This window comes from Lissotriton vulgaris, chromosome 10 (genome assembly GCF_964263255.1).
Source record: "Lissotriton vulgaris chromosome 10, aLisVul1.2, whole genome shotgun sequence".
Lineage (NCBI taxonomy): Eukaryota > Metazoa > Chordata > Amphibia > Caudata > Salamandridae > Lissotriton > Lissotriton vulgaris.
The window spans coordinates 218,500,067-218,514,854 of record NC_141698.1 but is presented as its reverse complement, the minus strand read 5'-3'; positions in this window follow the sequence as shown (position 1 = coordinate 218,514,854).

Here is a 14,788-nt window from a genome sequence, read left to right as displayed (position 1 = left end):
ACATGCAGCACGGTGCTCGTGTGCTCATGACGAGCCTGGGCTCGTCATGAACCTGCCCGCGCAATGGAATGCTCAGCACAGCGGGGGAATTAGCCCCGCGTGTGAGCGTTCCACGGCTCATGACGAACCCAGGCTCGTCATGAGCACACGGGCACCGTGCTGCATGACGAGCCTGGGCTCGTCATCAGCACTGAAGGGGTTAAAAATGTAGACTGTCGGGCAACTATTTGTTTTTTTAGACCAAATTCTAGTCTTATATTGGCACAGCTAAATGTCAGATGTAAGTCCTAGAACAATTCAGACGACTTAGAGTAAAAAGTGCTCTGAATGTTATTGAAATGTGCTATGTAACGTTGCTTAATTGCATTTCAAATTATGTTCTTGAAAGCCTTAACCAATATTCCTTTCACATTTTTGTTAGTTAGGGAGCACAGCTGAGGGAAACATCATGGACGTTTATTCACAAAACTGCAAGGGGTAGCACAAGTGACTTCACATAAACTTTGACCCTAATGACATCACAGGAAGTGATACCATATGACCCTTGATCCTGATTCCTTCCAGGAATGCATGTCACGTGACCCTATCATCACAACAATTGAGGATTTGCATAGTATTGTATCACTAAGGGCCATATGTATGAAGCCGTTTCTGAATCGCAAATGCCGAAATTCGCAGAATTTCGGCCTTTGCGACTCGCAAACGGCCGTTTTGCATGTTTTGGAATGTATGAAGCATTCCCAAAATAAGGAATTGCAAACTTGTGCGATTCCTTATTTTTGCATAGCATTTAGGGAATCGCAAATTTGCGATTCCTTAAATGCTATGTATGTAGCAATTTTAGCTTGCGAATTTAGTTTAAGAATTCGCAAATTACCACCAACTTTCAGTTGATGGTAACTTGCGAATTCTTCCAGAAATGCACAAATTGGCATTTTTAAAGGTGGCATATGATGCACACACATGCCCATAGGGCATGTATGTGCGCCATATGCACACACATGTTCTTTTCAGGGGTGCAGCAGGGTGTCTTTGAGACACCCCTGTACCCTTGCAATAATTCTCAAATTGCGATTAGCAAATTGCGAATTTGTAATTTGAGAATTATTTTGCATTCATTCCTATGGGCCTCATGGCCCATAGGAATGCATTGGAAATTATTCCTTAATTGCGAATTCGCAAATAAGGAAGCTTAAGGAATCGCAAATAAAAAGCGATTTTGTTCATACACACCATTTTGCATTTCCTAAATAGCGATTCCTTAAAATTCGCTATTTAGGAAATGCAAAATAGTTTGATGATACATATGGCCCTAAGTAACACAAAGTTGTGCTGTGCACTGCTTTCCATTATTATGTATCAAGGGGGCATTCTATGGGTGGTGCATGGCGTACTCTTAGATGCTACCGAAAATCTCTATCTACAAACATTGGTAGGAAGGAATTTATTATTATTAATATATTATTATGCCTTCACGCGCAGGCATAATGAGGAGAAATGTTTTCATCTCTTCTCGTTTTTGCAACTTTGCATGTGTGCTGCATTGTACAGAAACACATACAAAGTGAGAGAAGCCTTAAAGCATAGTTTTTGTGCAGGAGGGGACACCTTCCAGTACAAAAGCTATTCTTCAGAGAATGCACATACCACTTACTCTGGCACAAGGGTATATACGTTAGCGCATGGCTGCCAAAAGTGTGCATTGCGCTATGGGGCATTGTTTTCTCTCTCGTTTTGACACAAGGCAGTGCAGAAACTTTGGCGCAGCGGTGCCTTGCATCAAAGAATAGTAAAGCTGGGCCTGAAACTCACACAATCTCCCTTACTACCGGTCAATTGACTCTCACTGACATACACATGCTTACATAGGCAGAAACATTTTGTCACAAATATGGTCGCTCTTTCTCACTTAAATACACACTTACCTGCAAGCATGCATACAACATGCATTTAATACCATGTTTACTTACAACAGCTGCCACCATAAGTCCTAAATGTGCTCCATTTTTTATTGCACTAATAGTAAATAACAATATTACACACTATTGTTATAATTAAAAACAGGCCCACAATAATGACTGTGGAGGTCCCCATGTTCTCGGCACTGATTTTACCACCTCTGAGCCTAGAGTCACAAGGGGCAAGCCAGGGGTCACAGCTGTAAGCCATGACAACACCTACATGATGTCCATGGGAAACATTATTTTATGCTGTTATATTTTATTAGAACATTGGAATGTGGGGAGCTCCATTGCAGACAATGGAGTGCTCCCTGCTTCTATGGGCCGGTAAAGGCCCGCAGAGCAACATTCCAATGTTCTACAAAGGCTTCTCAAAGCTCAAGGGGATTTATATCCCCTCGAGCTTCGAGAACCCTTTGTTTAATTTGTTAGAACATTCTGCCCTCTAGTGGCAGAATGTTCTAATAGCCTTATAGCCCTTCGTAGCAGGGCTATACCGGCAATTATAGTCCAGCTGTCTCGTTAAAGTCCCTCGCCTTCGGCTCGGGCCTTTAACGGTTCAGCTGGCTTTTAATAGCCGGTATAGCCCACTACAGCAGGCTATATGGTTATAATAACCCAAGTTACATGACATTTGATATATGTTATGTTATGCATTCTTATGTGATGTTGTTATGCTAAACGAGCTGGTCAAATAGCAAAGTGTATCAGAAAGGCACTCCCACCACTATGCATAAAAGGGACAAAAAACTTTAACTAACAAGTGAGGACTCAGTGTTCCAATGCAATGTGTTTAACACAATGCCAGAAGTAAAAAAACAGTAGATTAGGTGTTGGCAGTGCAGCACGAGGAAGTAAGGTTGAAATATAAGAGGCAATTCCTGGGAGATCGTGGTCACTAAACCTCTACAGGAAAAAATGGGGCACCAGCAGTAAGGCTGTTGTGTTTCTATCAAGGACCCTAATTCGATATTCCCGATTCATGCTCTTATGTGGTTATAATCAATAATATCCTGATAAAGGCATAAGAATCATATCCATATTCAGTAATAGCCCATGCAGTCCAAAGCACAGCACGGCTACTCCCATCGACTCCTAGAAAGCACAACGCGTTCTTTAAACAAACCAAGCCTCCAGCAGCCCGGGAAAATCCCCCCTGCTTTTGTTTTGATTTAAACAAGAACTCCTGGAGTCCAGAAAGAACTGTTAGTTCTTAGTGATGTCTTATGTCCAACCTTACGTCAAATTCGGCACCTTTCAGGTATAAATATACCAACAGTTGCCTTAAGCGGTTTGGAGCAGAGCGGCCATCTACTTGCCCGAGAGCCCAGCTGAAGCGAGAGCCCATGGAAGCCGCCCTTCCCGTTTGACGCACTGAGAGAGACGCTGTCTTTTTCTCCAGCCGAAAAAATCCAGCTCTGGTGTTTCCAGCCTACCCTTGCGGGTTGCTGGGAGATCGAGTCCTGAGGAAAGAGATACCAAACCTCCCACATGCTATTACCAAGGTACGGAGCTGACTAAACCCTTAAGAGAATTCTTGATGCAGATTCTTGGCAAAACAATCTTAACCAACTTAGCTTAAACTGCTACTTACTTACTCCTTCCCAAGTATTAGGCTTAGGTCAGGTACACTGGGGAAGGCGTAGTTAGAAGCACCAGTTGAGTACGTTAGTCAATATTTTTATGTATGTATATATTTTATCCATTTTAAAGTACTATATGGCTAAGAAACCATATCAATGCTTTTACAGTATTATTTCATAATACTAATTTTACTGTATCCACTTTACTTTATGATAAGTATTGCAATTGTGGCAATTCATTTCTCTTGCATGAGAAAGAAGCCTGCTCAATAAATACCACCTTTTATTGAAAACGCCCGTCTCTCTATTTCTCTACACTCTGGTGAAACTAAGTATGCACGGTTGACTGAGTGAAATAGCTGCCTATTGTTTTCACACAACTCTAGAGATACACTCTTATTCTGAGGGAGCAAAGTTGTCATGTTTATGCGGTTGTCAGAAACTGAATCCCTTCTTGTCTGAATCAGGGAAGTTCATCCCTCCATATTCATTCAAGAAAGTTTCTAGTGACATCTGAGCTAGCTGGCCCAAACCTAAATTAAGTTTAACATAGTCAGTAGAGACCTAGATGACCTCAGTACTATGTCTACACTGCTGTTTATGTTATTCCAATGCGCAGAGCCTATTGGGAAAATAGGAACTACACTACAGGGCATGGTTTTTGAACAGCAGTGTGTGATGTAATCCATGACTAAAGCTTGTGTTACAGAAAAGGTGGGCAGGTTCCCTATCGTAAATTATGGGCATTCTGCAGTTTTATTAAATTATACCCTTCCGTCATTGTACCTAGCGCAAGGTTAGCGGAAGCCGCTTTTGAGAATCAGTTTTCCTGGAGCCACAAAGCAGCTGATTCACTGCATTCTGAACTGTAGCAGATAAAGCATGTTCCTTTGTAGACTTAAATATAGAATACTTCCATTACTCTAGCCAGTGCTTAGTTAGTAACAGAATAATTGTTGAGCCACAAAGTTATGTTCAGAAGCATATGACCAGTACTATTGAAGGTTGAGATGCCGAATACCAAGGCTGCATAGTCTTGATTCCACCTTTTGCCTCTTTTATCCACAATCAGTTACTTTCTGCCCCTTTATCTCACCCTTGCAGGATTTTGTCATCACTGCTCTTGCCCTTTGTCTCTGTATTTACATCCCTCTCTACATCTTTCTTTCCACTTTTATATTTTTCTCTCTCCTGCTCTGGGTCAGATCTGTTGAGGGAAAATCAGTGCCAGTTCCAAAAAAGAGTACTGGTGGGCCCCACCTGCAACCACTTGTCCAAATTAAGTACTGATTATTGGACACACAAGTCAATCACAGGCATGATAGTGGTTCTACATTCCATCAGGAGCAATCAGGGAAAGCTTCTATTGCTGATGGGTTCTGCCTATTTAATGTGCCCAGATTTCTTGCTTTTTAATCACATGGTTTTGGACATTGGGCTGTGCATGCCTCTCACTAATTGTGTCACACTCATGGTAGGTCCATGGTAAATGTTTACCACTAGTGTCTGCCTTACGCCTTATTAGAGAAGGCTTCTGTGATGCATCTAGGCTCTCACACATGTTTGTTAAGTTTTAATTAACTGCACTATAAATTGACAACGACTATGGGTAGGGTGCACCTGGCTGGTTGTCAATAAGATTTCAATCCCTTACGAAGATGGTGGGACCACCATCTAGACTCAAAGGATAAAGAGGAGCCCGAAACAAGGAGAAGAATGATAGAAATAGTTCAGAAAGGATAGGTTTATGGTGTAAGGTGTAAGACTTTAAAAGAGAGTGTATACTCACAGCAAAGGTTGACAGCTTCTATGGGGAAGAACGGCAGCCATCCCTAAAATAAGAGGTCAGCGTTCAAGTTATAGGAGGCAGGCTGTCCAATAACAAGCACTATATCCACAAAAAGAAAGGGGAGAGGATAAATCCCTACTCCAACCTCCCCGTTCAGTCACTGAATCTTAATTTTCTCCTCTCACCTTCATCCTTCACGTTTTTAATCTAGCCAGATGGCCCCGGAATACATTTATCAGTGGGTACACATCTGAGATAGTTTTAATCCTCACTGGCTGCACTTTTTCAGCAGTGATCCCAATACTGTGTATTTGTTTGTAATGTCTTACCCTCCCTGTTGTTCCATCTCCAGGCGTTGGTCTGCGAGGGGGTGTCTGTTGCATGCTCTATGATAAAACATGTCATAATTCTGTGAGTGAGGGCAGTTTTTTAGCACTGGACACATGCCTTTGTTGATTATGTATACGCAATTTATATACTTCTCCTCTTCCCTACGCCTCTGTGTGTTATTCAATAACAAGCTCTACCTGAATCCTGGTAGGTTGAATGAACAGGTAACAATAGATGTGATGTTTGTCCTACTGGAGAATGGCTGAAAAAGACAATTAAAAAAAGGAGGGTAATATCTGCAAGCGCCCTTTAGGAAGGGACTGTGAATAACAAAATATATAAAATGAAAAATGCCATACCTTGCAGATTTTTCCAACCCTGGTTCTCCTTGGTTCAGACTCCTCTTTATCTTAGGGGTCCTAATGATGTTCCCCTCATCTTTATGAGGGGTCAAAATGTGTCAACTATAACTATGGACCCTAGATAGCTTATATCATATATAAATGGGCCGTGGTGATCACTGAATTTGTTCACATGTGTGTATCACTTTGAGGAAAGCACTGAGCACAATTCTCTCTAAACACCCATGGTACTAAGTGATAGCATTTTAATAAATGTTTTTAAATAATTTATTATAACCAGTGATAAAAATAACCATCTGGTTCATCTGTATTGATTGTATTGTTTTCAACTGTGAGAGTGATGTTGCTTGTACATGTACTTACCCAAGAGGCCCTGTGATCCTCTGGTTTCCTTGTTAACTGCAACTCATTACTATAATTTTTTACACAATATTTGTGTCAATCAATATTTTTGAAACAATATTTGGTGAAATACCACAGTTGGTTTAAAAGTGGTTCTTTGCTGGCTAAACATGATCAGATGGGTACATGCTTGGGTTGGGCAAATAGGATTACAGTCTAACTCAGCCCAATGTATGCGCACAGGTAAGCTTTTGCAATAGGAACTTGAATAAACTGGTTATGGCCTTTCCAAGCATTATCATTTACTTAGGCATCTAAAAAGAAATATTCCCTCATATCTGTTATGGTGTATACTTGTATTGCTTTACTACGAATCAGTGGTGCTTCACTGTAGTGCTTTACTATATTCACACAGTAGGTGCAACATGCTCTAAAATATCAATTTCACATTTGCAAATCCTGGACAAATTATACTAATTTGACCATATTTGCACTCCATATATTTTGAGTGGTGCAACATTTTCCTGAGTTAGCCCTTAATAGGATTAGGGATTTTAACTGCCCTGCTGGTCCAAGTTAATTACTCTACTGGTCATCAAGTAAATCAAACTCCTCCCCGAGACAGTAGACCTATTGGGAGAGGATTACCCTCCTCCTGAGAGAGAATAATGGTGAGTTAGAAATCTGCATGGTCAAAATACCTCACATCCACTTCTAGCCTGGGCATGTCCTTTCTCACAAAAACAAAGGGTGGCACCCAGACCTCTAGCACCACTGACAGGGGTGGATCCCTTTTGAGGTTTTGAAGGGATGGGCCCAGTTTGCTCTATTAGTTGGGGTTGGAGATAATGGCTCTAGAGGAGATGTTTCTAACCAAAGCTTGATTTCACCATCTTGGAAAATACAAAGATACATCAAGAGGATAAGCCTAAAGTGAAGGGACGCTATGGCATCTCTGGGTCTGGCAGAGATGCTCATCTTCTTGAACTCTTCATCCCCACTTTTAAACCCTTACACAAGAGAGAGACTGTGAGAAGCATTGGGAACTGTAGATAAGGAAGGAACGAACCCACATGAATGATACCCTGTCTGGGTTAAGGAATATTCTGGACTTGTACTTACTTGTATTCTGATGGCCCTCTTTCTCCTAGGCCATTGGCAATGGCATCCTCTCTCCCTCCGGAAGGAGAGGGTTTCCATGGATAATCTGTGGACTAGTTCTGTGGTGAAACAATTTGAGGGGGGTCCTTGCTGGAAGCACAGGTGCACAGCAAGTGGCCAAGAGACTGTGGGGGCAGGGAAGTGCAGATAGGGAGTGTAACCCACTGGAGAGGATTTCCCAAATTGTCAACAACACAGCCTTTGAGCCGGTCCTAAATGAGACTTTGAACTTTCTAGCTCCACTAAAATCTAAAATAATTAAACTTAAATATTTGTCTACATCTTGGTTTATAGATACCATGAATGAAATAAAAATAATTAAAAGGTCGAAAAAGAAATTGAAGAAAATGTGTGCTACCCTATGGATAAACTCCTTTACAATAATGAATGTCTAAGTACAATCATCCGGTCAGGAAAGCTAACAAATCCTTATATGTGAATACAATTCTGGACCACAAAATAATTCCTGTGAATTGAAAAAAAATGGATTACCCTTTCCAATCCTGAGACTAATGGTAGTGACTTTGAGCCCACACAAGAACTAAATGATACATTGTCAATATTTTTTAGATAAAAGTAAGAAAATCCATGATGACCAAAATAAAACACTCCAAATATATTTCCCAATGATCAATTTTCCTGCTGAGGAATGGCAGCCAGTGGGAACCTCATGCAATTTCTATCGATTACAGAATAAGAGTGTCTCTCCTTCATAAACTCAAGTAAGACATCCAGCTCATTTCTCTATTGATGACCATCCGGACATGTAATTTTTTTTAGGAAAACCATCGCTCGGATGAACAGATAAATAATCAATGCCTCCTTTATTGAAGACATTGTTCCTCTCAAATAAAAAAATCTATTATAAGACCTATCTTAAAAACTCAAACTTACCCTGCAGGCTATTGGCCTATCTCACTTTTACCTGATGTATCAAAACCTGTAAAAAAAATGACTAAGTATCTACGAGCCTTTGTGGAACAAACAATCTCTTAGTTTCAGACCAGGGGTTGTATTATACAATGCGCCACATTTTCCCTGTTAGCACCGGGCACACCTTTCAATAGGTGTGCTCAGTACTAGCAAGGAGAGTGTGCGGTATTATATTGAATGCGCTGCATGTAGGGCAGCAGCGAACTCGTGCTGCCCTGGGGACAGCACAGTGAAATAGGGATGGGGCTTTGAAGCAGTCACTCCATGTTTCACTGTGCAGGCAGATTCCAGGTGGAAACTTTTAAGAGCGTCTGAGATCCATTTGCAGGCAGGTTTAGTGATGGACATCCTATGTAAATCCGCCTGCTTGATGTTTAAGACCTTTCATGGGATCGCCCCAAAATTCCTATGTTATACATTACTGATTCATATAAAAAAGCCCCTCCTTTCACAAAAAATATCTATGAGATTCTTTGCTTTAAGTGTAAAAACAGGGGAGGCAGGTCTTTCTAACTACCAACAGCCAAGCTTTGGAACCAAATACATTCTTAAAGTTCAGGAAAACATGTCTCTTTATGAATAATGTTGACCTAGGCTTACCTGAACAAGCAGAGGTAAGCTACAATGCACTAAGAAACTCTTCTCTGAGTGATTGCTGTAAATATAAGCAATCATAAATAAAAATGAAATAAATAACCTGCTTTGAAAACCACAAGGTGTCTCTGGGGAAAATCCAAGGTGAAAGGAGATTACAAGAAGCCCAGACAGAAGAGCAGGTCCTGGGTGCCGCACAGCTCACTGCCACTGAAAGGAGGAAGCTGGGTGCTGGATCCACTAAGATTTCTTACACATCAGGCTCAAAATCAAAAAGGAGAGGAGAGCTGGTCCCTGAACTCTCCCTAATCTGAGGGAGAACAGCAGAAATAAGAGACCTGAAACTAATACTCAAAGTGGCTGCTGCACACCACCAGGTCCAAAACGCAGCAGAACCCAGGGCCAGTGGGTCTGAGAAAGTAGCTGAGATCTCCACACCAGATTTGGAATATTCTTACCGATTACAAGACTGCCAGTCCAGCAAAAAAATATCTGTGCTCAATGTTTCTCATATAAACCCCAAGAAGGACCAAGTGACCTGGGGCAGAATGCTAAAATCAGTACTCCATCTGATGAAACTATTGGTCCCAGGTGTCACTGCCACTCAACCACAGAAGAGGCCTGTGCCCTTGGGAAACCTAACTCAGGAGGACTGTGCTCCCTAGTCCTGAAATTAAAAAATCCCCTAGGGATGTCCTCTATTCAACAGAGCTCGTAACGGAGGAACATGGAGCTTTCCGGTGTGTCTCCCCCACTCCATAAACCCATGCCTGGTGGGAGTAGGGGAGGCACACAGCACAACAGCGCAATCCCGTGATGATAATGGATGAGGAGAAGAGAGCTAGCTTTCACCCAGCACACATGAGCTTTTTCAGCTGGGTGGGGAGGTAGCTGGTACCGCAAGGGATGTGGGGCGCTCACGTGGTCTTGACTGCAAGAGTTGAAGGTGCCTAGGTACCTCGAAAAAAAGTGGCACCAGCAGGCACATTTGGTTTCAACAAAAAAGGAAAATGTCTCCTAAGGGCAATTCACTAGAGACCGACATCGGCTAAAGAAGTGCCCCATAAGGCATCTGTGTTGCCTTTTTTAAATTTTTATATTTGGTGTGTGGTGCTCTAGAGAAACAGTTAGGACTTGCAAGGTGAGATTAGTGTTTATGAGGGATACCTAGGAATAGCGGTGAGCCCCCAGCATCCCACAAGAACTACCAAGCCGATCCTCTGGTGTCACTTACGTTTCTAAAGCCTTTCATGAAAGTATGAGTTGCCATTGTTTTTGAGCAATTCTGGAACTGAGTTTCTATGTGTAATGAATTTGTTATGCATTAATCTTTATTTCTACGTTCTCTAGTTGTTCTATGTCTATGTCAAAGTTTGAAAAAAGATCCCTTCCTTGAAGGATATTAAATGTTGAAAACGTTATTACATGTACATTGTTGACAGTGAACTGGTGCATATATTGTTTTACATCATCAAAAAGGTGGTTCCATTCTGAAGTGATCTATCATTGATTTACATTGTTGTTGATTCAATATTTTGTCTTCAGTTCTAGTAATGGCACTCTTTTTTAGGGTTCAAGGCTTGCTGCTTTACAGACCAATAGAGGTTCGCCAGCTTAGGAGGTACAAGCCACATTAATGGGGGTTAACTGACTGTGAAACCCTTTTTTTAAAAATGTGTTCCAACTTTTAGTTGGAGGTCCATTAGAGACTGTACCATAGGCATTTCCACCTGCCAGTTCTGTATATATCTGTGTACTTATATATAGTAATTAATACTGTCTGTAATAAAGTATATATTTTTTAATGAGAAAAAGCACTGCCTGGAAGGCAATTGTTGACTGTTGCTTGTAGAGTTGATGGGTTCTGAGTTTCTAGCCCACCGCACCTCCCCTAAGTAAGCCTTTGACTCCTGTGACTCACTACCTCAACAGTAAAGCGGCAAATAGGAGTACATGGGTCACAGTTGAGTAATTCACAGTATGGGGGAACTAGGGCAGTACTGGTAAAACACTCCAAATGTTACACCTGAAGCCTAGTACCCCCTGTCTGCCCTGGGACCCTCCAACCTAGATTCCAAAAAGTGGCCAACTAAGATCTTATGGTCAATGGTGTTAATGTGACTGACAATTGTAATCGAGAGACAAGACTTTTGTGGCTTCCCACCACTCACCTTCCTGAGATCATTAGGATTAGAGAAAAATCATCCAGTCGGTTCCCATTGGAAGATAAAACCCCAGCAAAAATTGATAAAACCATTGTTTTTAAATATAAGATATCCAGTTGTTAAACAGCAACTACATTCTCTCCATATTAACCACAAGAGAACGCAAGGAGAGGGATCAAAAATGTCCATGTTTTTTTAAGCTGAACAAATGTTTTAATAATTGGAGAGTTACCACAGTCTCTTTCCTGTATTGCAGAACAATACCAGAGGAATGAGACAGATGAATAAAATATCAGAAGAAAGGGAATATTGACTCAGCAATTCTGCTGTGTATTGGAATCATGAAAGAGTCAAGTGGAGAGCAATTTTCCAATCAGTTCAACTGGCTCCAGTCTGAAATTAATACACACAGGAACTGGGTGTCAGAAGAAGGTGCAATCCCGAAGGGTCAATCTGATGTATAATGTTTCCAGTTTCATAAAGGAAAAGCGTTGAAAGTTTAAACAAAGTTTAGCTTTGTCTTTATTTACATTCCATTTAGTGTCACTGTGGTCAGGTCATACTTGCTATTACTTATATTCATGAAATTGAAATGTTGTCAGCAATGCCATTTTATATATCATGCAAAATCGTACTTGTTAAATTAATTTAGGTGTTTTCATGGATACTACATATCAAGTGGGTGCTGCATCAGAGTGCAAGTCCAATGGGCAGACATTGTAGCTCTGGAAGATTGGCTTGTGTCATAAATATAGATCATGGTAATGATAGAGCAGAGATTACACTTACCAAAAGTTTGACAAAAGGAATGATTTTGACATTTACGCAAATAATGTCAAAACGTGTGCTCAGATTTTTCCACGTTTTTTTAACTGATATGAAAGTTGATTCATACAGTGCATCGTAGAAACATGCAGATGGGAGAATAGTTTATGTTATATTTCATGTTCAACTCCAATAGATGTGATTATTAGCAAGTATTATTAGTTTTGGTCCTACGATTATGATTGCGATATTAATAAAACAGACATTTTATGTGTAGTAAATTAATTTACATGTGAAAGAATAAGACACCATTATGTCTTGCTATAACATGTGCACCGAAAATGACAACAGAAATGTAGGTGTCACCCAGGGTTTGTTAAAGGTAATTTTATATATGTGTGCTTGGAATAAAATTCAAAGAAAGAGATATATTTGTCTTTTTCCTATATGTGTAACATTGACTGTTTCAAAAATGTATGAGTACCTTATACTTACACAAATTAAATTAATTATAACTTAATTGGAATGTTTATTAATACGTTCACTTATGAAATTAATATTGTCAGTTTGTTATTAATGAGAGATTCATAATTCAATATAATTCATCATGTATTAGCTGCATTCAGCAAAGTTTCCATTTGTATTCCAACTCTTAAATGTTTCCTTTGACATCCATTGTACAGCCTAAGTATGATTGAAACAATGTTTGTAACATATTAAAACAGATGCATGGGAAAGGAGTATTAATGAATCATAACTTTTTTTCTCTCTCTCTCTCTGAAATATCTCATTGTTCATACAACTAAGCTTACATGACTTAAGGAAGCTACATAATTGATTTACTCAATGTTTCTGGATTGTATTCTTTTTACCTGTTACATCACCCTCATCCCATCAGGACTGACCAATAGGACAGAATGTTGTGACATTTTTGGTGATGCCAGTGGGTGTCACCCCGGAAACTTATGGAGTAAAATTGCTCACATTTTGGAATAGATGGGAGCGGTGATGGCTTGGGCATCTGAGGACTGAAGAAACCTATGTCTTAATACTGCAATTTGCTTCTGACTGTGCTAGCGTAGATTGAACCTTTCGCCGAAGGGTTTACATCATGCTGCTATGACTTTGCTATGGACTGAGGAAGACTGCTGTTTTAACAAACTAGAACTGGTTACTTGGAACTTTCTTAACTTTCCTGAGGCTTTGTGTGAGGCTCAACTGATTTCCTATCAACACTTACTTTGTATGAGTCCAAATCTGCCTTGGCTGAGGACAATTTTTCCCCTATCATCCCTGAATCTCTGAGGCTTAGTATTACTTCATTAACTCTTACTAATTTAATAATAGGGCTGTATGTTGTTTTATTTAATAATAATGCTCTTTATCTACAAATGAACGATTAAACTTTGAAATTTATACTAAATTCTGCTGACTCTGTTATTGAGTATTTTTGATTGTAAGAAGTTAAATTTGAAGATAGCAGTTATCCTATTCCTGGTCCTCATTGGATAATTGCCCATCCTTCTAATATCTACTCGCTTTCAGCACAGAATAAGATCTATCGGAGAACCAAGTGAGTGTGATAGGTAGCAAGAGTTTAAGAGAGTAATCATTTTTAAATAAGTAAAGTTTGGGCCCCGTATAATGCTACAACAATTGTCTCAATGATCCAAAGTTATAATCAGGACTTTAAATTATGCATCCCAGATATTCTACAAAGGGGGAAAAAGGGAGGCTAATCCCTGTCCAGTTGACTATGAAACAAACGTTGTGCCTGTGTCGCCCTTCTTTAGAAAACTATCATCCCATACAAATATCATATCAGTACTGGGACATCTGTCGAAAATGCCCTTAAGAGGTAACCGTGAGAGCTGAGGGTGACTTTGGGTGGAATCAGTGCTGAAAGTGAATAGGAATATTGGCCTGATGGTGACAAGGAGAGGAATCAGGGCCAATTATCCGTATCCATGCATGGTTGACCGAGTACTGCGATCACCCTCTTCCCTTTTACACACAGTGCCTACTGGCAGCGAATTCCTTCTCTACGTGTACCACCGCAAACTGTACATCTCTCCTGGAAAAAAAACATTGATTGAAAAGAGAAATAGAGAGGGAGATTCAGAGAAATGACTAGCTGTAGGGTGTACCATTTAGTGGAGAAGTGTGGCTCAGGGGTTAGAGGCGGCAGACCCGGAGCTTGAGTTCGGCCCTGGACCAGGGTTCAATTCCCCACCTCGGCGGGTCTTGGGCTCAATAATTCCACGGGCTCGATAATTCTCGCTCTGGTGCCTTCTCGACTCACGGGTTCACACTCTGCGACTCTGGGCAATAGCTTGCTTAATCTCCACATCGGCCCCTCGTGGTGGGATGCCTGGCTTTCACCTTGTGGATACCCTGCCAGGGTTATCTCACAGGGGAATACCAGGACGGGTTCCCTAAGCAAGCGCGGAGATGCCCCAGGGTAAGTCATGCGCTATATAAGCTTCATACATTACATTACATTACATTACATTTACCTAACCCTTGGTTTCTTAAGGGCTGGAGGTCTTCTGAAGAGCAAAGAGACATCAGATTTTGAGAAAACTGCTCTTCCGACTTTGGGAAAGGACGGGTCTTTGCACAGCTTTAGCTCACAACTGTCTTGCCTCTGTTTACAGAACATCCATTGCATAACTGGCTGCTTTAGTGACACACCAGAGGGCATTGCCAAACACTGATTTTACCAGACGATAGATTTTTGAATGCTGATATGAAAATACATGGACTGCACGACCAAGTACAAAGGTTGGACATTTAGTACCAG